Source organism: Dermacentor albipictus, chromosome 9, assembly GCF_038994185.2.
Source record: "Dermacentor albipictus isolate Rhodes 1998 colony chromosome 9, USDA_Dalb.pri_finalv2, whole genome shotgun sequence".
Taxonomy (NCBI): Eukaryota; Metazoa; Arthropoda; class Arachnida; order Ixodida; family Ixodidae; genus Dermacentor; species Dermacentor albipictus.
Window position 1 is genome coordinate 48,368,485 of NC_091829.1, and position 27,507 is coordinate 48,395,991.

Below are 27,507 nucleotides of genomic sequence, written 5' to 3' on the forward strand. Positions count from 1 at the left end.
GCCTGTAAACACCTTTCTGACCTATATGACTATCGTTCATAGACTGTGGATAAACAAATGTCTCCTATTTTTTGGCCCTCGAAGATACCAAAATTGACTTGTCAGCTAACCTTTCTCTTTTGTTGGTTCTTATATAGAAGAATGTACAAGAAGGCTAGAAGTCTATAGACAGGATCAGACAGAGATGGAACAGATCGTGGCCCGTGGACGCGATGACTCTCTGCCTTGACTGCCCTGTATCGCCGATCGTCGCGTTGCAGCGCGTAATGTCATATTGCTTTAACTAGGCTCCAGGCTGACGTGTCACTTCTTCTCCCACTGTTAAATTTCAATTCCCGTGAATCATTTGTCTTAGTTGGAAGTCACTGTAAGTTAATAAGAGTAAAGTAATGCACCTATGTACTCTAGTAATGTTATAAAACTAGCCGTCGGCAACATATGCCGTGCAGGAATAGTGCCAGCAGTGCAGTTCGAATCAGCAAGAATGTTTTCCTCTCGGGTTAGACTGAAGTACGATGACCGCAGACGTCTGAACGCTGTTTTGACAAATCAAGTCGTATTATGAGAGTAATGGAACAGGTTTTATGTGCCTCTCACAGACTATATCTTTCCGCGCAATGGGCTTCTTTTATCCTTTGCGCCCTCGTACGTTAACCCGGTGGCGGTTCAACCGCTGTTAGATATGGAGCTGGTTCCTGCGATTACTTCGAGTTCCCCAGACCACGTCGGATTGCAGCGCAGCTAATTGAGGAATGCAGAAGCAGGAAAGCGCATTCCAGAGAAGCGGCCTAGCAAACAAGTTTAAGGCATCAAGTTCACGTGCCAACAAGTTCGTGCACCGCCGGGATTTGCAGGTGGGCGTCGGACAATGGAGCAGGTGCAGCCCTCCCCTTCTCCTTGTTCGAAGTGTATTGCCAGTCTGCGATGCAAGACCGCAGCAAGCCGCCAGGTGTGACACCACGACACGGGCGCCTACCATTGGCTGAAAGTGGCGTCATCGGAGTGGACTCTCCCATTGGTCAAACATGACGTGACTTACAGTGCTCAGAGGGTTTATAAGAAGCCTTCCAGAGAGACCTGAGGATGCTGGGACATGCCCTGATTCCCTGATTCACCTCTCTCGAACTTCTTGCCGCGGGCCGCAGCGTCCGAGTTGCTGCCGGCCCGTAATGACTGTACGAATGTTACTTGTCGCTCACCGCCCCTGTATAATATGAAAATAAATCCCTCCCAAGTTTGTGGGTTTTCATCCCGAACTCCGTCCCTCCAACCCCTACATCTGGTGGCAGCGGTGGGATCGCCTCCGAATACTTCAGCTGGTGGCAGCGCTACGGATCAACCTTCATCGAGAAAGATCGTAAGGAACCGGGAAGAGCGAAGAAGAGAGAGCCTTCGTCGAAAGAGGTCCGAAGAGACTGGGAATATCGAAGAAGGAGCGAGCCTTCGACCCAGGGAGTCCGGAAGGAACCGGCAACAGCGGACGAACGAACCGGATGGCAGGGTGCTGCAACCGTAAGTGAGCGCGTGGTTTTTTTCCTTATGATTCGCCAGACTCAAAGGTTGTGTGTTCAATTTTGATAGTTCTGGGAATCGGGAGTTTGTTGCATTGTGTGTTTGCACAAATTAATTAAGGAAAACAGTTTTAACCACCTGTCGGGGCAGCTGCCATGGATCTTAGAAGGTTGACGAGGTTAGACTTGTTGTTGGTGTGCGACGATTTGGGAGTTGAGGCGGACGAACGGATGGAAACGCCAGCTATCATAAAGGCGATTAATGATAGTGGCAATGATCACAAAAGCATTGAGCTTGCTTGGGAAGTGATACAGGAGCCACGGGAGCGAGAGCGTCGTGTACGTTTGCGAGCGCGTCGTGAACTTAGGAGTGAGCTTAAGCGTGAAGAACGCGAGAATGAACGGAAGCAGGAGCTTCAAGAACTTACTCTTAGGTGTCAGCGTCACGAACGTGAGAAGGCACGCGAACGTGAGAATCAACGTAAGCTTGAGCGAGAGGAAAAGTATGAGAGAGAGAAGGCAGCACTGATCAAAGCGATACAGGATTGTGATCAGTTATTGGCACAGAGACAACGGCTGTCTGAGAATTCTGTAGAAAGTACAGAGCGAAAGAAGGAGGAAGTGTCTAGCGGACTTTCGCCAGAAGCCGACGAAAAGAGTAGTGCCTGTGAGATTAGCTGCAGAGTAATAAGTGAAGGGAAAAGGCTAGCTGCTAACGATGCCTTAGTGGCAACAGAGGCCGTTAAAGGCCGTAGTGAGAGCGACGAGGTGCTGTGCCAACAGATGACTGTAGAGACAGCTAGGCCAGCTGCGAACAAATTGGCACAGTTACCGAGCGTGTGCGTCGCTGGTAAGGTTAGCGAGGTTGCTAGCGAAGAAAAGGGTACTGCTGACCAGACAGAAGCGAGCACCCATGTAGAGCCAGATGTGCGTGCAGAAATGAAGTGCGAGCTGGACGATGCAGTTGAGAATAGTTCTCGGGGTGGCGAGCTCCGTAGCTCACGAGAAAACAACTGCATTGTTCAGGGATCGGTGCGGCTCTCCGCCAGTCTAGATAGCCTAGATAGGGATGATTCCGTTATTAATCATTCGGACTGTGCGCGTGAGACAGCGAGCGAGACCGACGGGCTGTGTGCCGATTCACAGCGTGAGCTGGGCAATGTAGTAGAGGGCAGTTCGCAAGAGTGCGAGTTGTCTTACTCGAGTAAAGCCTGCTGCATTGTGCCAGAGTCGGTTGAGCTGTCCGCCAGTCGAGGCAAAGAGAGTGTAGATTTAAATGTAAATCACTCAGACTGTGCGGGTAAGAGACCGATCCGGGCCGACGAAATGTGTACCGGCCAGCACGAGGCACGAGGCGACATGAAGGCGAGTGCAAAGAGAAAGCGCCGCAGGAAGAAGCGCCCTAAAGATAGGAACGCGGTAATTAATGTAGCGCCGCCAAAGATGGCGAGAAACCCAAAAGGGCAGGGCGCGAGGAAGAAGGTGCGGTCGTCTAGGACGATGTTGACGCATCCAGAACGTTCGAGCCACAGGTCAAAACGGGACCGCGAAGAATGTTCTGCACGGACGCGGACAAAGGGCACGAGGCAGTTAAGCTGCTCGTCGTTCCGTAGTTCTTTTCACAGCTCAGCGTGCAGTTCGAAGAAACGCAAGGTGGCAGGACGAGACCAGGTGGGGAGTAGCGACGCGGTCAATCGAGTTTGTGTTGAAAGCGGGGCGCGAGGACGCAAATTGGCAGGAGACCGTAACGTCTTGGGGGAGCTGATAGTGAATCAGCCCTTTTGTTGTCTCTCGTCAGCCAGAGTAGCTTTCAGACCACGTCCACCCCGCGTTCGACTCAAAGAATGAGTCAGACGGAAGCGTTTGGAAAAGGAGGCCTGGAGCGCTTCCGTAGAAATGAAGTGTGTTGTTCTTTTTATTTTTGAGCATCGGAAAGTTTTCGCGATTTGAGACTAGGATTTCTTTCAAGGTAAAGGTATGAGCTTTGTTTGTGTTTTCGCTTGAGAAAGCTCCGAGATTTGAAAGATGCGTTTTATGTAAACATGTAGTCTCGCGAGATGCTCATTAATAAGTTAATAGGCCTTTTTTTTGTGTGTGTAAGTAACCTGAGGGTCAAGGTTATCGTTCAGAGGCCTATAAGCGCATGTGTTATTTAACCTTCTTTCTTTTTAAGTGTTTTTGGAATTTTGTAAGGTTAAGCGCGTAGATTTGAGTGAGTGCATGATTTGCACTGAGAAGCGTTCTTAGTTCCATTGGCGCGTGTCCTGTGTGGACGGAAGGAAGCAGATTTATGAGTGGATTGCTCGTGTGTGTATAGGGCAGCCGTATTCTGACTTCTCTGATAAGTATGCGTGGAACGAGTTATTAAGAGACGCATCATTTTAAGGGTTCTGCGGAGTGTGTAAGTCCCGCAAGTTTAATTGTTCGTTTACGTCACGTGTCCTGTAGGACCTTCAGGGAAAGAAACGTGAGTAAGCGTAAATGAAAAGTTTGCCTACAACGCAAGTACGCGTTCTGTTTAGTGACCACAAGGCTGGTGCACTTGTGATTACGTACTTGTGAAGTTGACCAGATTGTTCAGTGGCACCATTACGTGCGATAAGTACGCCACTGCGATAGATTGGAAACATGCTGTTCGTGTGGTTAGGCCACTTAAGTTATGTTCGGCTGTTTTCATTTTGTTGTTTGCATCGTCAACGACCCTTTTGTTTTGCAACAACAATAGTACTCTGGTCTTGTCGGCAATCGAGGAGAAATGGATAGCTGTTTGGAAGGGTGGTTGGAACTGTTGTCAAAATTGGGGAACTAAGAGATCAGGGTTCATTTTGACGCAGTAATAGCCTGGCGAGTCAGGGGCGAAGAGCCTGCGCTTACACGTGGGGCAGCGCTGTGTTGTTTTGTTTGTTTGACGTTTGTTCTCCAGGGCCCAGGATCCCGAGGGTTGTCAAACGTGGCTCGACCCCAGTACCCTGCAGCTTCTATCAGCGTTCCTCATGGCCAGCGAATTGATTTCACCGGCCATTCAGAACAACCGGGGCGAGGACGAGCTGTTAGATATGGAGCTGGTTCCTGCGATTACTTCGAGTTCCCCAGACCACGTCGGATTGCAGCGCAGCTAATTGAGGAATGCAGAAGCAGGAAAGCGCATTCCAGAGAAGCGGCCTAGCAAACAAGTTTAAGGCATCAAGTTCACGTGCCAACAAGTTCGTGCACCGCCGGGATTTGCAGGTGGGCGTCGGACAATGGAGCAGGTGCAGCCCTCCCCTTCTCCTTGTTCGAAGTGTATTGCCAGTCTGCGATGCAAGACCGCAGCAAGCCGCCAGGTGTGACACCACGACACGGGCGCCTACCATTGGCTGAAAGTGGCGTCATCGGAGTGGACTCTCCCATTGGTCAAACATGACGTGACTTACAGTGCTCAGAGGGTTTATAAGAAGCCTTCCAGAGAGACCTGAGGATGCTGGGACATGCCCTGATTCCCTGATTCACCTCTCTCGAACTTCTTGCCGCGGGCCGCAGCGTCCGAGTTGCTGCCGGCCCGTAATGACTGTACGAATGTTACTTGTCGCTCACCGCCCCTGTATAATATGAAAATAAATCCCTCCCAAGTTTGTGGGTTTTCATCCCGAACTCCGTCCCTCCAACCCCTACACCGCCTATAACGACGGAAAAAGAATGCCGCTTTACGCAGCTGGCGCCGATCCCCCGATTGCTTTTCATTGGTGTTTACATCCGCGACCTCTGGCTACGCCTCCTACGGGGTCAATCGCCTTCTATGTAGATCAGCGCCAGCGCGTTGCATCCAGCAGTAGCCCGATTGTTTCGTCGGCCGCTGGGATATACTTTCTTTCGTTTTTCCGGTTGCATTGTATTCGGGCGTAGCCGCTGATAAACCGGACGCTCAGACGTGAAAGTTGCGGTAGTTCCCACTGGCGCGATGTGGTTATTGTGTCGCGTCTTTGGCACTCGCTGCACCCAACTATCGACGGTCGACAGGGCTGCCAGGAGTCCGCGGAAGGGCGACGGGCGAGGAGGAAAGAGTGGCGCCGCCGTCGACGACCTGCGCAAACAAGCAGGCCGCCATGATAATAGGGACAACCCCTTCCCCTACTTACCTACCTCTTCCTTCTTCCTCTCTTCCGATCCGGGGCCGCCCGTGATGATCGTTTGCGCCGTAAATGAGGGGCGCCGCGCGCTCTCCTTCGCCTATAGCTTTGCTTTCTTTTTCGTCGCTTTCTTTTCTTTCCTTTTTTCTTTTTTTCTTTTTATTTATACTCCGTCGCTTGTGTAGAGCTCTTTCTCTGTTTTGCGGTGGTTGTCTGCGGCGCCTATCCAGAATATCGCCCCGAGAGTTTTTGCGTGTCGATCACGCGTCTTTTCGTGCGACAGTGCGGCACGTTTGCAGCTCTGCACTGCAGGAGCTGCACTGCCTGCTATTCTCTTTCTTTGTTTCGTGTTCTCGCTTTTACCGCTTCCTTATTCGATTCCGTTGCGCACGGCGTCTATGGACCCGGATGTTTCATGCGCCATCGATATGAGAGCTGGCCGTGTGAGTGTTCAACGGTCCACTTGAGCATCCCGAAGTCTGTTGCGTTTGCCTGGAGCGGGAAGAGCTGCAGTTCTTTGCATGGCAGCGCACACGAGCTAATTGTTTACTTCTTGTGACAAACTTGGCGGGCTTCAGTGAATGTGCTATTCTGAATAAATTAATGAATAAATAAATAAATACCTAATTAACACCCTAATTGTTTACCATTTGGCGTATGTTGAAATGGCGGAATAGTCTGTGCTAGAGACACGTCCACCCAAAATTCATAGGAGTGGCGGCAGTTGTGACGCATTCTTTCTCGGCAATTGCTCGTGGAGCAGTGCGTTAGCTTTCCAGTTCACAATTTTCTCGAGAAGGCCTCCTTCGCCGACCGCGAAAGGCTTCATTAGAGAGTTTTGAGTTTTAGGGACGCAAGCCGCACCTTAAGCGTGGCGGGGACGCAAACCAACGGGCGTACAGAATCACCCAAAGCGAGCACAAAAAAGAACACCCTTAGACCACCCCCTTAGACCACCCCCTTGCACCCAACGTTTGCGTGCAGCTTGCAAGCTGCACCCAAAAGTTTTAGATCAGTGAACGCATGCGTTTCCTGATCTAAAGCTTTTTATTACTCCGTTAATCGTGCACGTGTCTGTGCACCGCGTGTTTCTCGCTCACAATGGCGTCCTCAGCTCAGTCTCGATAGCAATCTTGAAGGCACTCTCGAACGCGCGGGCACGCTAGCTTCCGCTATTGCGAAACAATAGTGTATGGAAGATATACCTTGCCTAGTTAACTCTTTGAAGGAAACAACAGGAGCGCGGGTCGCCTTGCATCTAAAGCACTACGATCGAGTGTCTTTTTTTTTATTAGCTAATGTTCACTATAATGGTAATCTGAAAGTTGAGAAGATATTGTCGGGGAGAGAAATGTGGGACGTGTATGTGCCACTATAGGATTTAGGCCATTTTCGCTAATATACCTGTAACCTCACCTGAAGTATGATCAGAAACTACATGTATGAACTATAGTACCCTGTAAAAACAGCATGCGCATGTTTTTTTGTTTTTTTTTCTGTTCTCGCTGCGTTTTTTAAGCATATGCCATTTGTACTAGAACCGTCATGTCAGTGCTGCCCATTTCCAGAAAGTTTATCAGAAAGCAGACGCTGGTGCCTTGAAGTTCGAGCAGCACCTCTCCGTGAGGCAATGGCTTTTGACAATGTCTACTGAGGGCTATTTATATGATTGTCTGGAAATGAAGATGACACGGCATTCCAAATGAAGCAGTTACTGAACCTGACGACCCTTGCAAGCTTTCGCGGCACAACAGGACGACCCAAATACGGTGCGACCTATGACGTCGCTTCGACATCATCGGCGTCTGGCGGGGGTGGAGATTGAAATAGAAGAAAGAGACCATTCGAGGAATTAATTTCTCCCCGCTAATAGCCAACCTTGCTCTTTCGTTGAAATGTAATTTTCACCGCGCCTTGGGTTCATTAACGTGCACCGGCGAAAGCAGGGTACAGCCGCGTTTCTTAAATTTCATTCCGCCCCTGTGGAAACGCGGCCGCCGGGATTCGAACCCGTGTCCTCGGGCACAGCAGCAGAAACGGCTTGGCCAACGAGCCAGCGCGACGAGTACTCGTATTTCCTCACTGCTGTTCCGAGATAGGCTTGCCGATATTGCGGACTTAGAAATTCTCTATAGCGACCTGCAGTGCCTGCAAAGAACGTCGCACCGTGTCCCCGCCGCAATGCGTGTATACATGGAAAAATTTCCCGCAGGGTTGCAGTCGGGCTTCCCTCGCGGGGCCGTCGCGTTCTCCGTCCCCCAATTTTCGCCTAATCTGTGCGTTATCTCATCTCCGATCGAAGGCGCGCGCCTTTCATCTGCGGCGCCTCTGTGCGGCGGTTCTGACCTAGTATACCGCGCGTTCACGCGGTGGTTCCGGTATCGCTTGGTGACGTAGATATGTAGCGACCTTTAAGCCTTCTCGACTCTATCGCTCGTTTGCCTCTTCAGTGATTTCTATCTCTTTCTCGGATGTAGTGTCGTTCCTGCCTGGCGGCTTCTTGTGGACGACCTCAGTGATCTATCTGTAGAGGGGCCATGACCCCATATTTTCCCAATAATGGTACCGTTTGTCCCAGCTATCGCTAGCCAAGCTGTTCAATGATATATATATATATATATATATATATATATATATATATATATATATATATATATATATATATATATATATATATTATTTATTCCGTACTGCCAGCCTGCTTTTGAGGCCCTAGGCAGGAGTGGGACATACATAAAGGCTTTAAGAGTCAATAACATGTGAAACACAAGAAATAAAAAAAAGAGAAAAAAAAGGTGGAAACAAGGAAAGCGTCATCTTGGTACAATGCAAAAGAAACAACAATAAAAAGGAAGGAAAATATCAAAGAATTCTGCAATGCAGCACATGTTTGCACAATAGCTTATACAAACACACACAAAAAGAAATTGACGGTGCCCTTAACATGATATAATCTATAGTGTATGGATTAGGATAGAAATCGTGGGAAACGTTTCGGTTCATAGATTAATGAGTGCGTGCATGAAGGACGATATGGTGGAGCTTTGAAGAACGTTTTCGGGCAGGGCGTTCCAGTCATGGATGGTTCGGGGGAAAAAGGACTGCTTAAATAATGTGGTATGGTGCGAATACTCGTCTAACCTGAATGAATGTGATGAACGCGTTGGGCGCCGGCTACAAGGGGTAATATACAATTTTTTATCTAATTTTACATGTTCCCGATGAATTAAATATAACATTTTCAGCCTGTCTCGATACCGTCTTGCCTCTAGGGTTTCCAGGTTCGCCTGCTGTAAAAGAGCGCTAGCTGATGTATCACGGCGGTAGGAATTAAAAATAAACCTGACTGATTTCCGCTGTATCATTTCAATCATATTTATGCTTGCTTGTGTGTAAGGATCCCAGACAGGAGTAGCGTACTCTAACAATGGTCTGATGAAAGTCTTGTATGCTAATAATTTTATATTACATGTAGATTTAGCCAAGGTTCTCCTCAGGTATCCGAGCTTATTCATGGCTTTCCTTTTAATGTGAGCTACATGACTATTCCACCTAAGGTCCGATGTAATTACTAAACCAAGGTATTTATATTCTGTAACAGAGGATAAGTTATGGCCATTAATGCTGTACACAAAGGGTAACGGCTTCTTTTTGCGTGTAATGATCATTGACACTGTTTTTGTTAGATTAATGTTCATTTGCCACTCTAAGCACCAAGTTGCTATTGCTGATAAAGATGAATTTAGGATCGTCTGATCTGCCTCGCTGTGAATTTCATGATAAAGTACGCAGTCATCTGCAAACAGTCGAATTTTAACTGGTATATTATTCACTATATCATTGATAAAAACTAGAAAGAACAGAGGGCCCAAGACTGATCCCTGTGGGATTCCAGATTGTACATCGGATAAGTCTGATTTCGCATCATCAACAACGACTGTCTGTCGCCTGCCCGTAAGATACGCCTCAATCCAGTGAAGTAGTGGCTCGTTTTTGAGAATAGGTTTTAACTTTGATAACAACTTCTGGTGGGACACACGGTCGAAGGCTTTCTCAAAATCTAAGAATATCATGTCAATTTGGCCTTGGCCGTCTAGTGCTGCCGCGATTTCATGCACTGTTTCTAATAGTTGTGTTACAGTGGATTTCCCACGACGGAAGCCGTGTTGTCGTGCATCACAGAGGCCATTACTTTCTATGAAGACTGAGATGTGCCTAAATATTATGTGTTCCAACACTTTTGATGAAGTGCAAAGTAGAGAGATAGGACGGTAAGATTGGAGCAATGAACGGTCGCCTGATTTAGGGATGGGAATTATTTTTGCATGTTTCCAGTCACGTGGGATTTCTGCACATGAAAGTGATTTATTATAAATAACGTAAAGATATTTGGCGCACCATTCGGCATATCGCACCAAAAAAGCATTAGGTATTTCATCGACGCCTGGCGACTTCTTTATATCAAGATCAAGAAGCAAGGACAGTACACCTGCTTCGTTTACGTCGAGATCATCGATGGGTGGAATATTATTTAAAGCAGCTATGTGCGGTGTGTTTCCATCATCCCTCGTAAACACAGAGCAAAAGTACTTGTTAAGTGCATTTGCAATTTTCAGTTTATCTTTCACTATGAAACCATCCACACAAATATCAGACACGTGGGTTTTCTTTGGCGATAAGTACCGCCAGAACTTATCCGGGGATGACAGAAGAAAATTTTTTAAAACAACATTTTGATAATAGTCTTTCGCTTTCGAAATCCCAGTTTTTAGCTGTAGACGCAGGTTGGTTAGTTTTTCGGCGTTAGCCTTTGAGGGTCGCGCTTTATGTTGCTTTCTTACTTGCTTTAGTTTTCGCCCAAGTCGTACGAGGTCTCTTGTCATCCACGGATTCGTTTCACATACAACTTTCCGCTTTATGGGCACAAAAGTGTCGATACAGTTGTGAACAACATTTTTAAAGAAACGATATATATATATATATATATATATATATATATATATATATATATATATATATATATATATATATATATATATATATATCGTATCTTGAACCGTGTTTTTTTAATCGTGTTATTTTCGTTGAAAAACTTGGCTAACGCTATAGCTGGGACGCCCTATTTACCGCACTGTATGGACGAGGAGAAGGGGAACAGAGGGGCACGTTCTTTTCGTCTTCTTTTTTTCTTGTTTTTTTTTCTTTTTTTCATTATTGACCATGTAAAATCAGCAGGCAGTGAAGCCAGGGAACTTTCGCGCAATGCGAAGGTTGTGCGTTCGGTCCCCGCCGGTGACATGTTATTTTTCCGTTCTCCTTCATTTCCCCTTCGTGAATTTGTACATTTCAGTTTCAACCTCACCTAACTACCCGCGTGTTTTCCTTGGCCTAATTGCGTGCCGGCTTGATACGGTCGGGATATACCGTACTGCGAAATATGAGCGAAGCTAACGACTCAAATAATACAAAAAAAAAAGAAATCGTAAGTATGAGAGAGCAGCGTGCAAAAAAAAAAAAAGCGCGCAGTCCTGTTTTACGTCTCCCTTAATTGTCCGTGCTTTTTGAGCGCTAACCTGCCTAATGTACTTACGAAGTCAACCAACTAGAGCAAAAGGTTTCTTCGTTTTTCTTTTTTCATTTACTCCTGAACGTCTTAGTATCCTTGCAACTTCGCGACTACTGACGCCTTAGGCATTGACCCGTTCCTTGCGTTTTCTGTCGTTTTGTGGATTGCTGTCTTTTGTTTATGTATGCAGCTACACTGAAAAGGACACCACTGTTTGTTCGCTTCACGTGATACCCAAACAGCGCTTTGTTCAAAATAGATGACGTGTTGACTTAGCGATGGCTACAGATTTCGTCACCGGTGTACTAATATCGCTCGAAGCAACGTCAGCGAGATACGACCGGACCGATTGGCAGTTGGTGCCGAAATTGACTGCCTTTTGCGTTCAGAAGCGCGTACAGCTCTCTAAGCACGTTCGTACCTATATTCTTGTTCCATTCTTTAAGAACAGGGCACCTTGGTTCTGTCGTTTTATTTTTATGCGAAGCATATTACGAGGGCTCAACCCAGCTCCTCAGGCGCGGCGGTGACCATGAAATCACGTGACACCGTGACGTCACGACAGAGGAGAAGTGGCTTTGGCTCAACTCTTGCAAGACGGGCTGGGTGGGAATCGAACCAGGGTCTCCGGAGTGTGGGACGGAGACGCTACCACTGAGCCACGAGTACAACGCTTCAAAGCGGTACAAAAGCGCCTCTAGTGAATGCGGTGTTGCCTTAGAAACGCGCTGTTTCTAAGGCGTGCGTCTCTTGCTCAGGCGCACATTTCGTTGCCGCGCCGAACGCTGCTTTGCTCGACGCTCACCGCGTCCAATGCGGGGCGCGTAGTCGCTGCCCTGTAGCCCATTGTCTTACACCCCTTGGCGGGTCGACGGGAACGCTGTCGCGTTCCACTCTTGAAGGCGAAGAAGTAATGCATGAGTTGTTTCTTCGTCTAGCCGAACCAAATATAGCCAAGCAACAGCAGTTCACCAGGCTAAACAGTGGTTCAACAACTAAAATAAAGGCTAGTATGCTTCGCATCCTGGGCTTAACCTTACCTAAGCCACAGCCATTTTTTTTCTCTAAATTTAATCGCATTCCTTTTCTCCCAGCACTTTTATTGCTTTCTGTGGTTTTTCAATCGTGCTCCTAGCATAGCCACTTAATTATATGCGCCACAGTTTTTTCCCAGCGCATCAACTTCCCTGGAGTGGCGTTCGAAACAAGCTCACGGTGGAGGCGATGCGTCCTCCTAGAGCGCATTATGACCCCTAATATGAATGTGATCAACTAAAGCGACGATGCGGTGAGACCATTGGTCAAACTCGCGTGTGAGCTAGGCTACAGACAATTGATTCGCGGGAAAACACGGAAGAAAGAAAGAAAGAAAGAAAGAAAGAAAGAAAGAAAGAAAGAAAGAAAGAAAGAAAGACCGATCCGCAGTTCGCGGCTAACTGTGTACTACACCACATTTTAGAACCCTGTACGTGGTGTTAGGAATGGCCGTACGGGGTGGCAACATGCCAGCTTTCAGCCCGCTGCGCATGTTCCAAGCCCCCCAGACGAGGCGCCTTCTGAGAACTACGGATGACCGGCGGCCACGTGGCGCGCGGTCAGCTCTGGAATGTGGTGCGCCGCCGCGCCACCCGGGACGGCGCACAGTTCTACGAGGCCCTCGGTCGACGACACCGCGGGCTTGGCGGGGCGGGGCGCTGGCAAGTTTATAATGATTGGACGAACATTCCCGACCACTCGTGCTCCGTCCACGCCGAACGATGACGTCAAGCGGAGAGCTATTAAGCAGCGTTTGCCGGCTGCTAGAGCGTGTTCGTGTCGTGCTCGTAGTTGGGAGCTGAGTGCTCGTTGTTATACTCAAAATGTAGTAGTGAGCTGTGTGCTCGAATGCTGTTTGCTGAATGTTAATCTTGCGGGCTCCATATGGGAGTCGCGCTAGACTGCCGATGTATGTCTTGTCTTAAAATATGTTAATCTGTAAATAAATCCTGTTCACCGAATTCATCTCTACGACCTTCGACTCCTTCAAATGGTGGCAGCGGCGAGTTAGTCCGACGATTCCTACATCTGCTTGACAGCCGTAGGATCGTCCGACGAATCTAATAGTGGCGATGTCTTCTTCAGCTTCTCGTGTAGAAGCGAGCGCATTGCCTGCGGCCTCCGGGGCTCGGCGGGGAAGTGCGCTTTCCGTGCGAAGCCCGGTGACCTCGGTGTAGCCGAGCCCCGTCCGGACCGCCGGCAGAGGAGCGGGAAAGGCTGTGGCTACGGAAGTCACGCGAAGTTGCGCGTCCCACCGCATCTGCCTATCCACTGTCGCAGTGGAAGGTAACTACGCAAAGTTTATAGTGATTAGCATAGTGGCGTTTCACCTTACGGCACAAGTTTGAGCAGCGCAATTACGGGATATGGACATGTCTATCCACCAGAAGTCCGGTGCTTCGCGCTGCAGGGTCGAGAAATACCATCTCAAAATCTGTCCCGTAAGCCGTTAATTGATGATGATCGAAGAGGCACATGCGGCTTGTATAGTGTACTAAGGTACGTATGTATACACGCTGCTTCCGATCACCTTACAGGAAGACATATACGAGGAGTGAGAAGCGGGTCACGAAGGCGTGTAATGTTCTTCTCGGTGGAAATTACCCATGTGCAGCTGGACATATAGGTACCACATTGTTTTTGTGTCCCCGCCCCCCCCCCCCCCCCCCCCCCTGGACAGATTGCTTGTCAGCTTTCAAATTTGATTTTTTTCGTCGACAGTACGTTGTCGGGAAAGCACTTGTAACAGGTTAGACACAAGACGATCCGTTCTCTGCCGAAACTAATCTGCAGAACTCCACAGTGTATTTCTATTATTTTTTTGCCCCGATCCAAGCTATATATCTTAGACCCAAAAGACAAGGAAACGAAACAAAATCAAGAACGACACATCGCTTGAAAACGCGGGCGTCGGGGCGAGAGGTTTCTTTCTCTTGTTTTTTTTTATGCGAAGCATATTACGAGGGCTCAACCCAGCTCCTCAGGCGCGGCGGTGACCATGAAATCACGTGACACCGTGACGTCACGACAGAGGAGAAGTGGCTTTGGCTCAACTCTTGCAAGACGGGCTGGGTGGGAATCGAACCAGGGTCTCCGGAGTGTGGGACGGAGACGCTACCACTGAGCCACGAGTACAACGCTTCAAAGCGGTACAAAAGCGCCTCTAGTGAATGCGGTGTTGCCTTAGAAACGCGCTGTTTCTAAGGCGTGCGTCTCTTGCTCAGGCGCACATTTCGTTGCCGCGCCGAACGCTGCTTTGCTCGACGCTCACCGCGTCCAATGCGGGACGCGTAGTCGCTGCCCTGTAGCCCATTGTCTTACACCCCTTGGCGGGTCGACGGGAACGCTGTCGCGTTCCACTCTTGAAGGCGAAGAAGTAATGCATGAGTTGTTTCTTCGTCTAGCCGAACCAAATATAGCCAAGCAACAGCAGTTCACCAGGCTAAACAGTGGTTCAACAACTAAAATAAAGGCTAGTATGCTTCGCATCCTGGGCTTAACCTTACCTAAGCCACAGCCATTTTTTCTTTCTCAGCGTTGCTAAGCAATGCCACTACCCATTTCACCGTGCTGGCCATGAGTCGACACGTGGGAAGTTGCTTCCTTTGCGCGTTTCCCTGCCGCTGTTTCCAGCTCGTCGCGTGTTGTCGGGAGTCCCGGGATTGGCGAGGACTACGAGGACATGTGTTTTCCGCTGCGTTTTTTTTTCTTTCTGTGATATCTCCTCTTGCGAGCGAGCCTACGTTTTTTTGTTTTGTTATCGATTTCTTTCCAGGTTTTCTTTTTCTTTTTTTGCTATTCCCTCCCACGCTATCTCTCTCTCTGTTGTCGTAGTGGTAAAAAGAAAAGAACGCATTGGTTTAGAGTGGAATCGCATAAAAAGAGCCTTGCGCGGCGTATTGCTGTTTTTCAAGAGCGGAACCGCGCTTTCCAGCGCCCTTCCTCCATGTATGCAACCTTTCGTGTGTGGTGGGGCGTTTATCAAGGCTATTCGCGCCGGCAGGCGGATAATGGTACTGCGGGCTGAACGTTTGCAACTAGTCAGTAGAGCGTGCGTGGACGCTAATGAGTTCCTTGGGGTGTTTATCTCGAGGCCCGTAAGTAACTCACAAAGGAACGTTGCATTGCGTAGGGAGGCCTTTCGTGCCTTTGTCTGATCGATGGCAACTTCGTAAACGACACACTGGCCTGATAAATTAATTAATGGGTGGCATATGCCAAAATATCGATCTGATCTGGAGGACTCCGGATTAATTTTCGCCGCCTGGGGTTCTTTGACGCGCACTTAAATCGTTAAGTACACGAGCTTCTTTACATTTCTCATATGGCATTTCAGTGTGTCTGAGGCGTCTTTGTTAAGCGACCGTGAGTCTTTTACTTTGCATTGGACAACAGGGCCTGCGCAGCATGGTATCCCACTGTCCACTGCACTGTCCTGTACCTCAACCTAAAAAAAAAGAAGAAAAAGGGCTGAGGCAATGAAAGTAGACGTCACGGTCCACAAAGCATACGAACTAGCGATGAGATGGCCGCTGACCGATGACCCACATAAAAAATACTAGCCATGGGACATGCACAGTACGCATTAGTTGAACTAATCGAAGCCCATCACAACACAGTACGAAAGACTGGCGCCAAGTGAAACGGGAACATCTCTACTAAATCAGCCAGGTACTAGACATTTTTCATCCAGATGGCCATCTCCAGGAATATCCGGAAATACATCCAAGTAAACCCCGCTACCCAGAAACATGTGCCCTGAATTTCGCCAGGTACATAGACATGAAGGAGTCAGAGCCCTGTACAAATGATTGCAAACCCTTGATGGCTTCGCCAACGTGGGTGCGGCGGAATACCCTAATAGAAGCCAAATGGCGATTGTATATCAAACACTAGCGAATGCCTCGATCCGGGCCTCGGAAACGGAAACGCCGAGAAAGCGCCCATATGGCCATGGAAGTATTCTCTACAACTTCCAACACCATAGTCAGTGACTCCAAAGTGGCTACCAGAACTTTTGCGAAGGGCTTAGTCGCAAACCCTCTAGCAAACCTAATCCTAAGCAAAACCAAAAATCCTGAACAGGTACAACTCATCTTGGCATCGTCCCACTTAGCTCTGCCATGGCTGCGAGTTAATTTTGACCATCTGGGGAGTTTCAAGCGTTCGCTTTCCGCTGATTCTGTTCTTTATGCATGCATAATATAGGAGCTTGCATGTATCTTCCAGTTTTCGTTGCTCACTCTCTCTATATATCTCTGTTTTTTGAAGGGATTGTGCAATAACATAATATACTGTGTGATTTAACGTCTCGAAGCTGTTCATTGGGTCGTTATGGAAGCCCTTGTGGAGGGACCCGGATTCACTTTGACCATGAAACGAGGGTTCTCTGACGTGCGCTCAAAACGCGATGCGCCAACTTTCTTGCATTTCGCGCAGTCGTTATGAGGCCGCTGGGGCCGTTAGTCAAACACGTGACCCCGCGATCCCCGAACTACCGTGATAACTCGTGAAAATGGCTCTGTGAGCCCACTAAGGAACTTTTCTCTTTCGAAATGTGTTGTTGCCCGATGCGAGTAAAATCCCCCCCCCCCCCCCCCGCCAGTGGAGCTTTAAATCAATCAATCAATCAATCAATCTTTATTTCGCATTCGTTCATTTACAAAAGAATGAACGCTGGAACAAGAACTAAGAGCTGCTTCTTGCAGCTTGACAAGGTTAAAAATTATGGGGTTTTACGTGCCAAAACCAGTTTTTGATTATGAGGCACGCCGTAGTGGAGGACTCCGGAAATTTCGACCACCTGGGGATCTTTAACGTGCACCTAAATCTAAGTACACGGGTGTTTTCGCATTTCGCCCCCATCGAAATGCGGCCGCCATGGCCGGGATTCGATCCCGCGACCTCGTGCTCAGCAGCCCAACACCATAGCCACTGAGCCACCGTGCACGGCGGGTCTTGACAAGGTTCTCGCCCATATTCACGACAACGGGGACATAATAAAATAAAATTTGTACACTTTAGTGTTTGCAATGCATAAACAGTGACAACGTATAAGCGAAAATGTGTAAGGTGAAATGTACAATCAGTGTTAGAAAGCAGCGCGTTTGGTCAGTACAAATGACGTATGAATATACAGTATATTACAGGATCGGCTATAGATCTTGCATCATCATCATCATCATGGTTACGCCCACTGCTGGGCAAAGGCCTCTCCTATACTTCTCCAACTACCCCGGTCATGTACTAATTGTGGCCATGTTGTTCCTGCAAACTTCTTAATCTCATCCGTCCACCTAACTTGCAGCAAAATCCACTATAACTGTGTATACCTCCCTCACTGTCGTTATTGAGGTGATCTGCGCGTCGCCCGGCGCGAGCGGGGTGGTCGGCTATAGCAAACCGACGCTCGACGCGCTCCCGTCTGAAATCGTTTCGTGGCCCCCTATTCTGGTTAGCCCGCCTTCTCCCCGCTCCTGCTTCGCTTTGGAACCGCCGCCCGCTTTGTTTTCTTGGCGACAGGGCCAGGCCGGCCGGCCTGTGCGGCTTTCTTCTGCTCGCTCGAGGCCGGCCCCTGCCTGCGCGGCTGTCCCGTGAGTCGGAACGTCCTCCTTATTTACCTATGTCCGTTTTTGCGGAGCCAGGGCGAGCTCTTCTGTCGTATCAGTTGACTGCGGAAATGCTCCGGGCATTGTATAGTCTGAAACGCCACAAAGAAGAGACGGGAAGTGGAAGGGGGCAATAAAAAGAAACTTTAAGTTTCGTTTTGTCCCTTTGTTGTGGCAGCTTAGCTTTTGTCCCCTAAAGATGAAAAAGAAAGAAAATTACCCAGCTTTAACAAAACTAGCGCTTGCCAAGATGTGCTTCTACTGGCAAATCCATATATATATATATATATATATATATGTTTTAATTATGCAGAATTCGCGCGCTGTGGGAGTCGGATGTTATGCGCTGCGTTCTGCAGCTGTCTGTCACCTGTTTTTCTGCCTGCTCTTTCCTTTCACTAGTGTTTTCATATCCCGAATTTTTTTTGCGCTACAAAAATGATGCTCTGCAGTAAACGCCAGCTTGACCGAGAAAAAAGTTATCTGCAGCTAGTTGGCTATCCAGCAACGTTGGCGGTTCTGAGCGCAGCGTTAACTATAGATGGGCCGCCGTGTTTGTGCAAGGGGAGCAGTTCTGCGTGTGACGTCATGATCGCGCGTGTGACGGCAGCAGCAAGGCGAAGACGATAATATATGCCTGTTCCGCTGCGACCTGAGCCGATACCGAAGGCGGTACAATATGAGTGAAACTGGCGCACTCTCGCGTTTGTAAGCAACTTATCGCTTTGCGACATCGGGATTTTTCGCTGTGGAAGTCTGGTTCGATCCCAGCACATGGGACGCGTTCTTTTTGTTCTATTATTATTGAACGGCCCGGAATTGAGGCGAGATGGAAACCCACCTACTTAAAACTTCCGCACAGTGACTGGTATGGGGTGCAGAATGCTTCGCATTTATAGGTGCGGTTTTCAAATGATGTTTAGTAGGTCGGAAATTAAGTTTAATGGGTCTTGCTCACGGCGCGTCTTACAGCTACTTGCTGCTGCAGTAGTAGTCGTTGTATTAGTTGTCGTTGCCCTTGTTGTGCTCTTGACATTGTATAAGTGGCGTTCTGTTGTTTTATTGTCCACAGGCGACGAGAAAATCAGTTCCTTCCACGTTTTTCCTTTGTAATTTATTGGGTCCGTACTTGAAAACATGGGGCCTATGAGGAGGTACGAAATTGATGTGCTTGAAGATTTCTGGGTTGAATGTGGCACCGGCCACCGAAGAGACCGTATCTTCTTGATCGATCTATTGGGAATGCCACTTTCAGTACCCTGGCCCTTGCGTCGCGAAACCCCGCACATCGTCATCAGTTTCAGTACCCGTTGGTATTTTTCTAAGCCACCTGTACACAGTTAGAATTTTAGCTGAAAAAAAAAAAAAGAAAGAAAGGCAGGAAAAGTACGGCAGCATTTGTAGCATGCATTTTCTGTTCTCTTCTGTTTTCTGTTAGCTTGCTTTTTTCTGTGATGTGACCAAAATAATCTCTTTATTGTTTTTTCTGTAACTTTACAAACATACACACACAAAAAAATATTAGATAGTTTATTCCATAAGATAGTAACTTTCTGCACCTTTCATGTGGTACGAAAGAGTCAAATGTTGGGGTGCGGTTGCAAGACACCGTAAATGTACAGATAGGCACGCTACAAACAACATACGAGATGTGACCATTGACAAGACAGCTGGCGCCAATACACCAGGCTATATGCGACACATTCAAGTATCCCGCTCCGCTTATTTATGTTTGTTAGTTTATTATTTATTATGTAGCCACGCTTTGAGCGGCAGCGCTTGCCCTGATTGCGTCTCTGTCTTGTTCGGAAATTTATAAATTATCAAACAAATTGGCATCGTGTATCCAACATGTATCTGCGTACACTTGCGTCGCTGGTGAAGATACACGCAAATCTTGCTTGAGCGTAGCAAAGACACGAACAAATTTAATTTCGCTCGCATTGTTGACGATACATTTTTCATTTTGCTGCGTGGGAACTAATTCTGTCGAAATCAAGAAAAATGCTGTCTTTGACCACGAGCAGAAAATTGAAGTAAATAAATTGAAATAAATGAAGTATATTGAAATTTTGAGTAGTAAATTTTCACTAGTAAAAGTAAAATTTTCAACGTTTTTTCTCAGTTTTTTTTACATTACTTTTTAAAGTGTAGTGTATACGTGCTTGACTAAAGGAATCGGGCCTTTCCTTATCGGCGTTATTTTCACGTCGTCCGACTGTATTGACAGGCACAGCTTGTCGCCTCGACCCCTTTTCTCCGCTGGATAGCGAGAAAAATACGCGTTTATTATTATTGGTTACAGTGTCGGGACCTTGACTTAGTTTTCTTCATCAAGAATGTCCTCGATGTAGTTGTCGATAAAACAAAAAGATTCAGTTTGATGTCGACCGTGAGGCGACAACCCTTATTTTGCTGTCCGCGCCTGCAGGGCGCTGTTATCATACAGTATATATACAGATAGCTTCTTGCTTGACATTCTTGCTTTCAAACGTGAAGGACGTTTTTACTCTGCCGCTGGCCACAACTTCACGATTACCGACGGAGTAGACCTGCTATGGCGAGTTCCACTAGCACCGTGCGTTTCGATATCCATTATGACCTTGACAGGAAGCACGTGGTTACCGTGGTGCGATAACATCAACAAATTCGGGATTAGAAGTTAACGGGCAGCTTGCTGAACGGCGAGGGATGCGTGTTATTCTTGATGTACAATAAGCGTACAGACAACATACCGAAAGGAAAAGGACAGCAACCGGGGTTCTACCTGTCCCATTGTAAGTACACGTCCCAGGGCCTTCTTTTTGGTTAGCTTTCTGTTCTTTCTTTCTCGCCGAAGTTTCTAAATTTATTGTGCATCCTTAATATCATCGTCTATAGCCTACCAGTCTGGGCTCTAATCTTCTCGTGCAAGCAAAGTTGGAATTGTTGCTCTCCGACATCAGTCCAGTGCTATCCCCCTGCAGCGTATAGATCGTTTCAGATACGCTTGCAACGCACTCTCGATGGTGCGCGCTAACTAGCGCTTTTTCGCTCCTCTTCTCTCTTCGTCCCTCTATCCTACACCCCCCTTCCAATTCGGGGTAGCCAACCAAACGCGCTTCTGGTTAACACCCTGCTTTTTTTCTTTCTATTCCCTCTACGTCTTCCATGATGATGATGATGATGTCTTCAGAGCCACGCGAATGAGATTTGGTTCGGGCGCCACTTATTTTTCGCTGCGTGACGAGGGCGTACGGTGCGCGCACGTGCGACCTGCTTTGCAGAGAAGCGCCACGCTCATTGCGCGGAGGTGTGAGGGGGGGTTGTAACGAAACGATCTCTCACGGATTTCCGCCGCCATCTTCCGGCATTGCATGCACGCGCGCACTGTTATTCGTTATCGGGAACAGGGCCTTTGCCTCCCGCTCGGAACACGGGTGTTCGCCCCCGGGGCTCGTTGGCCGGGCGCCGGCTTCCGCACTTCGCAGCGAAGGGTCGCTCGAAGGGTATACTTCCGAGGCACCTTGGAAGGCTCGCAAGGTATTACACCCTGAAGGTACTCGCCGGACGCTCTGCGTTTTTTCCACGCTTCCGATCCGCTAGCTCGCCGCGTCGCCGACTTTGCGTGGACCTCTCTTCCCCCTCTCCTCCTCCTACCCCCCCCTCCTCCTCCTTTCACCGCGGCGCGCTATCTGTCCGCTCGATCTGATCTCTTTCCGCATCTCGCGGCCGGAGGCGGCGGCGGGACAAGATCGCTGGCCGGACGGGGAGATGGAATTAACGGGGAAAGGAGGTCGCGCCGTGCGAGATCGCGTGCACTAGCGGCGCAGCCAACTTGCGGGCGCGTGCCGTGCGACGAGCCCCAGCGCTCCGTCGCTGTAGACGGGTAGTTCCGTGCATCATCGCGTGTAGCCAGCCGCGTGCCCCAGCGTGCCATAAGTGCTGGTCAGGTCTTCGAAATTACCTTTACCGGCTGTAAAACGACGGTGTCAGGTAAGAAACAAGCCCCTTTGGCTCCGAGGTGGTTATGGTAGTACATATTTTTGCGCGGAATGAGAATTGAAGCCGTCTCCACCAAGAAGAGTAAAACTTGAAATGTTTGGGCGCATGCGTCGACACTTATAGTACAGCGTCTGCAGTTTGTGCCTGTGATGGCGTACCGTTGAGATCGTTTATCTAAATAACGGCTTGTACAGCCTTTCTTCGAATTTATTACTCTCTGGTAGTTTCATTCGTGCGTGCCATAGCTTTGCCGCCCTCCCCATCATCATTCACATGGCCGTGATTTCTCAATACAACCGATTCGTCGGTCACATGTTGTTTTGGGAACACCCCTGCGATCACGCCTTATCACTTGAGGCGGCGATGCTGACCGTCGATTGCACGTATCAGTTCTTGATCTCCGTCGTTATCTGTCATCGTTTATACGTGCGGAGATGCTATTACCTTATTTAGTTATATAATGTCTTGGGCGTGATGTCTTTCTTTTTTTACAAGTTTACGATGGGAGTATTTAGCCACGGTCGCTGGCATTGCCCCTTTTCTCCTCCTCCGTTTCGATTCGTTTAGATGCGCCGCAGGCACAAATCGAGTGGTTCCGGGCTCTTCGATCTCTTGCCTTCCCGGCTTTTCGCAAGTCAGGAGATCAGGTGCGCTCTGCGTACCGCTGCACAATAGCGCTTATTTATTTATTCTTTTCTTTATACATTATGTTATTGTGTGCGTAGCCGGCGTCGAACGTTTACCATGTGTACGTTCCGAAAAAACAAAGAAACAAAAAAACGCGGTATTCCCGCAGCGCTTTTGCTTTCTCCTGCAACCAGTAAAACAGCCACTCGGCAGTGTGGTCGCCGCGTTCCCTATAGTTCATGTTGCGGATGTGAATCCCAGGCTAGCTGCGATCTCGGGCTGGGACAATGCACGTTCTTCCGGAATGTGGCGACCCGCGGTTGACTTTTGACGCCGACTGTTCGTTGCGTGTTTCAGGCGGGAATCTCTTTGCTAGGAACAGGAATGAAGGCGAGCCGTTCTTTATATAGCATCACGCACGTCGCCATGTCGATATGGTTGTACTGCAGGGGATGGGGAAAAAATAAGAATGGGGCCGGGGTAGCAAATCACAAATGTGTGCGTGTGTGTGCGTGTGTGTGTGTGTGTGTGTGGGGGGGGGGGGGTCTGTGTGTGGGCAGTGGTGGTTTGGAGGTTTTACCGCATGCTGTCTCTTCAGCTCTGCTTTTAACGTGACCGAATTGCAACGAGCTTGGCCCCGTGTCTTACAGGAATTTTTCTGATGTCTCCGCCGTGTTTCGATTCCATAAACGAATTCCAACGCTTAGGAATTCACCCTCTCTGTATACTTGAAGTAGGATGCTTCTTGCTTCTTCTCCTTTTGCCCATAAAGAATACACGTAGGCTGTGAATGTGTGGCAGCTAACAAATCTGTTTCGTTTATAGTTATCTGTGGTTTCGACAGTTCCGAATACGCTCTTTTAGGAAGTCTAGCTATGGCAGTTTACTAAAAAAAATTATGTCAGCTCCTAACGTGAGCTATAAGGCATCCTATAGTTTTTATTGTAAGAAAAAAAAAATGTGCCAAGGCCATCAACGATGACTGTTAATGTAAGCGAATAGCCGAACGCTTCTATAGCAAGCTGTTCGCTTTATTGAAGCAACGATGCACTTGAAGGCGTGTATTTGTTCCAGTGGGGACATTTAGGTATTGGTTGTTGTTTGAGTTATTCCGTGTAGAGAAGAGAACCGGTAACCAGCACATTTAGAGCAGGTGGCTATGCATAGAAGCCGGTTCGTCACGTCTGCGCCGTCGTGGAAGGCCACTGCCATCCTCCTCTCCTGCAGCCTCCAAAGAAAAAGAAAGAGGGGGTGGCGGTAGAAGAGGAGGAGCTGTTCTTCCCGAGCCCTCCACCTCAGTATCTGTATAAACCTATCCTAACCCGAGGAGCTGTTCTTTCCGAGCCCTCCACCTCAGTATCTGTATAAAACTATCATCATCATCATCATCATCATCAGCCTGGTTACGCCCACTGCAGGGCAAAGGCCTCTCCCATACTTCTCCAACAACCCCGGTCATGTACTAATTGTGGCCATGCTGTCCCTGCAAACTTCTTAATCTCATCCGCCCACCTAACTTTCTGCCGCCCCCTGCTACGCTTCCCTTCCCTTGGGATCCAGTCCATAACCCTTAATGACCATCGGTTATCCTCCCTCCTCATTACATGTCCTGCCCATGCCCATTTCTTCTTCTTAATTTCAACTAAGATGTCATTAACTCGCGTTTGTTCCCTCACCCACTCTGCTCTTTTCTTATCCCTTAACGTTACACCTATCATTCTTCTTTCCATAGCTCGTTGCGTCGTCCTCAATTTGAGTAGAACCCTTTTCGTAAGCCTCCAGGTTTCTGCCCCGTAGGTGAGTACTGGTAAGACGCAGCTATTATACACTTTCCTCTTGAGGGATAATGGCAACCTGCTGTTCATGATCTGAGAATGCCTGCCAAACGCACCCCAGCCCATTCTTATTATTATAAACCTAACATAACCCAACCCAACCCGACCTAATAGTTGACGTCCGCCGATGAGCGGGCCCCATCAACTCGGTTGCGCGAGTTACCACGCTCCGTTTCCATCGGCGCCTTTGTCTCGCTGGGGAGAGTCTGACCATCGCGAAAATGGGCGAAAAGAGCCAAATGAAGCCGTTCGATTTAAAACACCTGCGCCGTAACCCGTACGAATAAGCTTTTTTTTTTTTGCAGAGAGCCGATGGCGCTCGGTATCGCACGAGGGTCTCTCGTTTGAACCCGGAAGACGGGGCCTCATCGTGCGCAGGCCTTGCGGTGTCGTTGATACGCGTGAAGCACGCGTACGCGCGTGGGTCCCATGGCGAACGTTAATTGTCTCCGCTTCCTGGCGCTCTTATACGTTCTTCGAGTGGACCCCCCCCCCCCCCCCCCTTCCTCTGTGTTAGGGTAAAGCTCGAGCGTATAAAATTGAGGGTCGTGCATTGTGCGACTTGTCTTAGCTTCAAAGACGCTCAGCCGATGACCTCGGCATATATATTCCTTATTTGATTTCGGAGCGAAGTTCACAAATCCGGAGACAAAAAAAAAAAAGAATAACCTACATTGATCCTGCTGCTTAGTTGGCGACCTTATATCGTTAACAACTATGGTATTCCGCCCGTATCTAAAATACTTTGCCGCTATTCTTCTGAGATTATGTGAACTACAATCAATGTATGTTACCACAGCAACTGTCTTTGCTCCAGCAGTACTACTGCTTCCCTTCGATGCGTTTTTATACTTCCTGCTCAAGCCTTCAGCGACCAAGGTGATGAGCATATATGCATAGGGTATTCACCACAAAAGTTATGCTGGTGTTATCAGCCTTATTATAAGCCAGCCCTACACTTTCTTTCCGCTCACTCAAAACTCGTAAAACGCGCAATAGTAGCATCTTCTATGAATAATTTCCTCATGAAGTCGTGTGACCACAAAGTGGAGACCAGTTTTCAGGCCAAGCGACTGGCAGATTCGGGTTACCCAATGCGTATGCTCACCTTGGTCGCGGAGTGCTTGAGCAGGAAGTATAAAAGCGTATCAAAGGCTAGAGCAAAGAAAGTTGCTGTGGTACCGTGCACCCATTGTATTTCACATAATCTCAGAAGAACAGCGGCAAAGTCGGGGGTGGACTGAAGCTATGCAAACAGGTTAGTTCAGAGAATAACAAAACGAACACGTGTTCTACTCAGCCTCGCAAACAATTTGTAACCTGCATTCATAACGTTGTCAATGCCATTCCTCTTCAGTGCGGAAGAACGTATGTTGGTCAGACTGACAGATGCATCAATCAGAGCCTAAAAGAGCATCAGGATAAAGTCACTAGAGTAATTTCGGGCCATTTGAGCATTCATTGCCGAGATTGTCCCTGCAAACCCACGAATGTTTGAAAGTACTTCTATCTTGTGTGGGGCTCCTAGCAGGATGACAAAAAAGATTGAGGAGGCCTGTAAAATTGCAAAATTAGAATTGCGTGAGCAAGCCATCAGTGTCGCTATTTGAAAAAGAGATGCGATTCCTCGGTTTATCGCTGTAACTATTGCAGTGTATATGTTTTTACCATGCCTTAGACACGTGTACAGTTCATCGACACGCACCACTGAATCTTCTTTGTTTTTGTCTGGCTTGTTTCCGCTCGTGCGGTATATATTTATCGATGCGTGCAAAAGCAAAATCTGTAGTCGAAAGTATAGCTTTATATCTGTGTGTCTATGCTTTTCTGCGTCCCGGTTCAGCAGCGCTTACACATTATATCGTGGATTCAGGCCAACTATCCTGCCAAAGTGTTTCAACCAAGGTCCTGCGTCTTTCTGCGTTTTCCATTGCGCTGCTTTCGACTACGAGCTAACCGACCTATGCACATTTCACTGCACGATACTTGCTTGTAAAGTAAAACGCGCGCGCGCCCGCGGAAGCGCCCTCACTATAGAGTGCACTGCGTGTTTCCGTGGCGCTAACGGCGATACTCGTATCGCTGATTGGGGTGACCCGTACACTGCTCTCGTATATCGGCCCGTCGTTACCGCTTTCCCCTCGCCACTCACTCCTCTCGTATATCAGCCGTCGTTACCGCTTTCCCCTCGCCGCTCACTGTCGCCGGTCTTGTCGTTTGTGTTCTGCCTGAGTCTGCGCCTTGCCTTTACTACTTCAAGCATGAACCAACTAGCCCAAGCAAGAGTTTTACTCTTCACTCCTTTCCCCTCGCCACTCACTCTCGTATATCAACCGTCGTTACCGCTTGCCCCTCGCCACTCGCTCCTCTCGTATTGGCGGCGAGGAGTTACGGAGTCGCCATCTATCGGAAGCGCCTCGCTGGCGTAGTATGAGGGATCACGTGGCGCGCTCCTCATAGGTTTTGCTGTCAGCGCTCACTGAAAACACCACGCGCGAGCTCTCCCGGGCATATCTGTAAGTACTTTCGAAACAAGAGAAGTTTCTTACTGTCTAAATAATAATCTTGGGCAAACTGAAAGCACACAATCGTTTACAGACGCTACCTCTTTACCGAATACGTAGTACATAGAACGCCACTGCGCGCGGTCGCAGCCATGGAGTCTCCCGAACCGGCTTCTTGCGTGAAAGGTAGATAAACGCTGAGAGCAAACTATGTGAAATATGTTCTTATGGCGTATGTATAACTAAATGGAGCGTAATAGAACGAAGACTCAATGCAGCGATCGCGCAGATTCGCAGCGACCGACTACGCGTCTGCATGCTTGTCCGCGCACTGTTTCGCTTTCTCCGCGCGCGCGTTTTCGCACCGTGCCATGAGCTTTAGGTCGCAGAATATGAGCATTTGACAATATACAAGCAACCATTGTTGCGTGGACGCTATCAGAGCTGTTCAAAAATAATTTCATTGTAGAGACTTCGACGCCTGTGATGTACCGTAGCGACTTCAATCTTTCCTTTTTTCTAAATTCTTTGACCTTTCAGTACTATTTCTCGAGTTGCGCCGCACTGTATGTTTATCGGTGTCCTCAGCGTGCAATTTCCCGCTGCTCCTTTTTTTGTAATCCAGTGCATTAATTCATAATACAAACATGACCATATGCCATGCTTTTTTTAATTGTGCTTCTTACCGCTGCCTTTCCACTCCACTGAACTTGCCAGTATCTACAGCATC

The 27,507-nt window shown here is 48.2% G+C and overlaps 1 protein-coding gene across 2 annotated transcripts in view; it reads left to right on the forward strand.

The window, feature by feature from the left end:
• The window catches only part of LOC135916202 (membralin), a 270,073-nt gene that overhangs the window by 83,891 nt on the left and 158,675 nt on the right, over positions 1–27,507 (forward strand). The window lies entirely within an intron of this gene.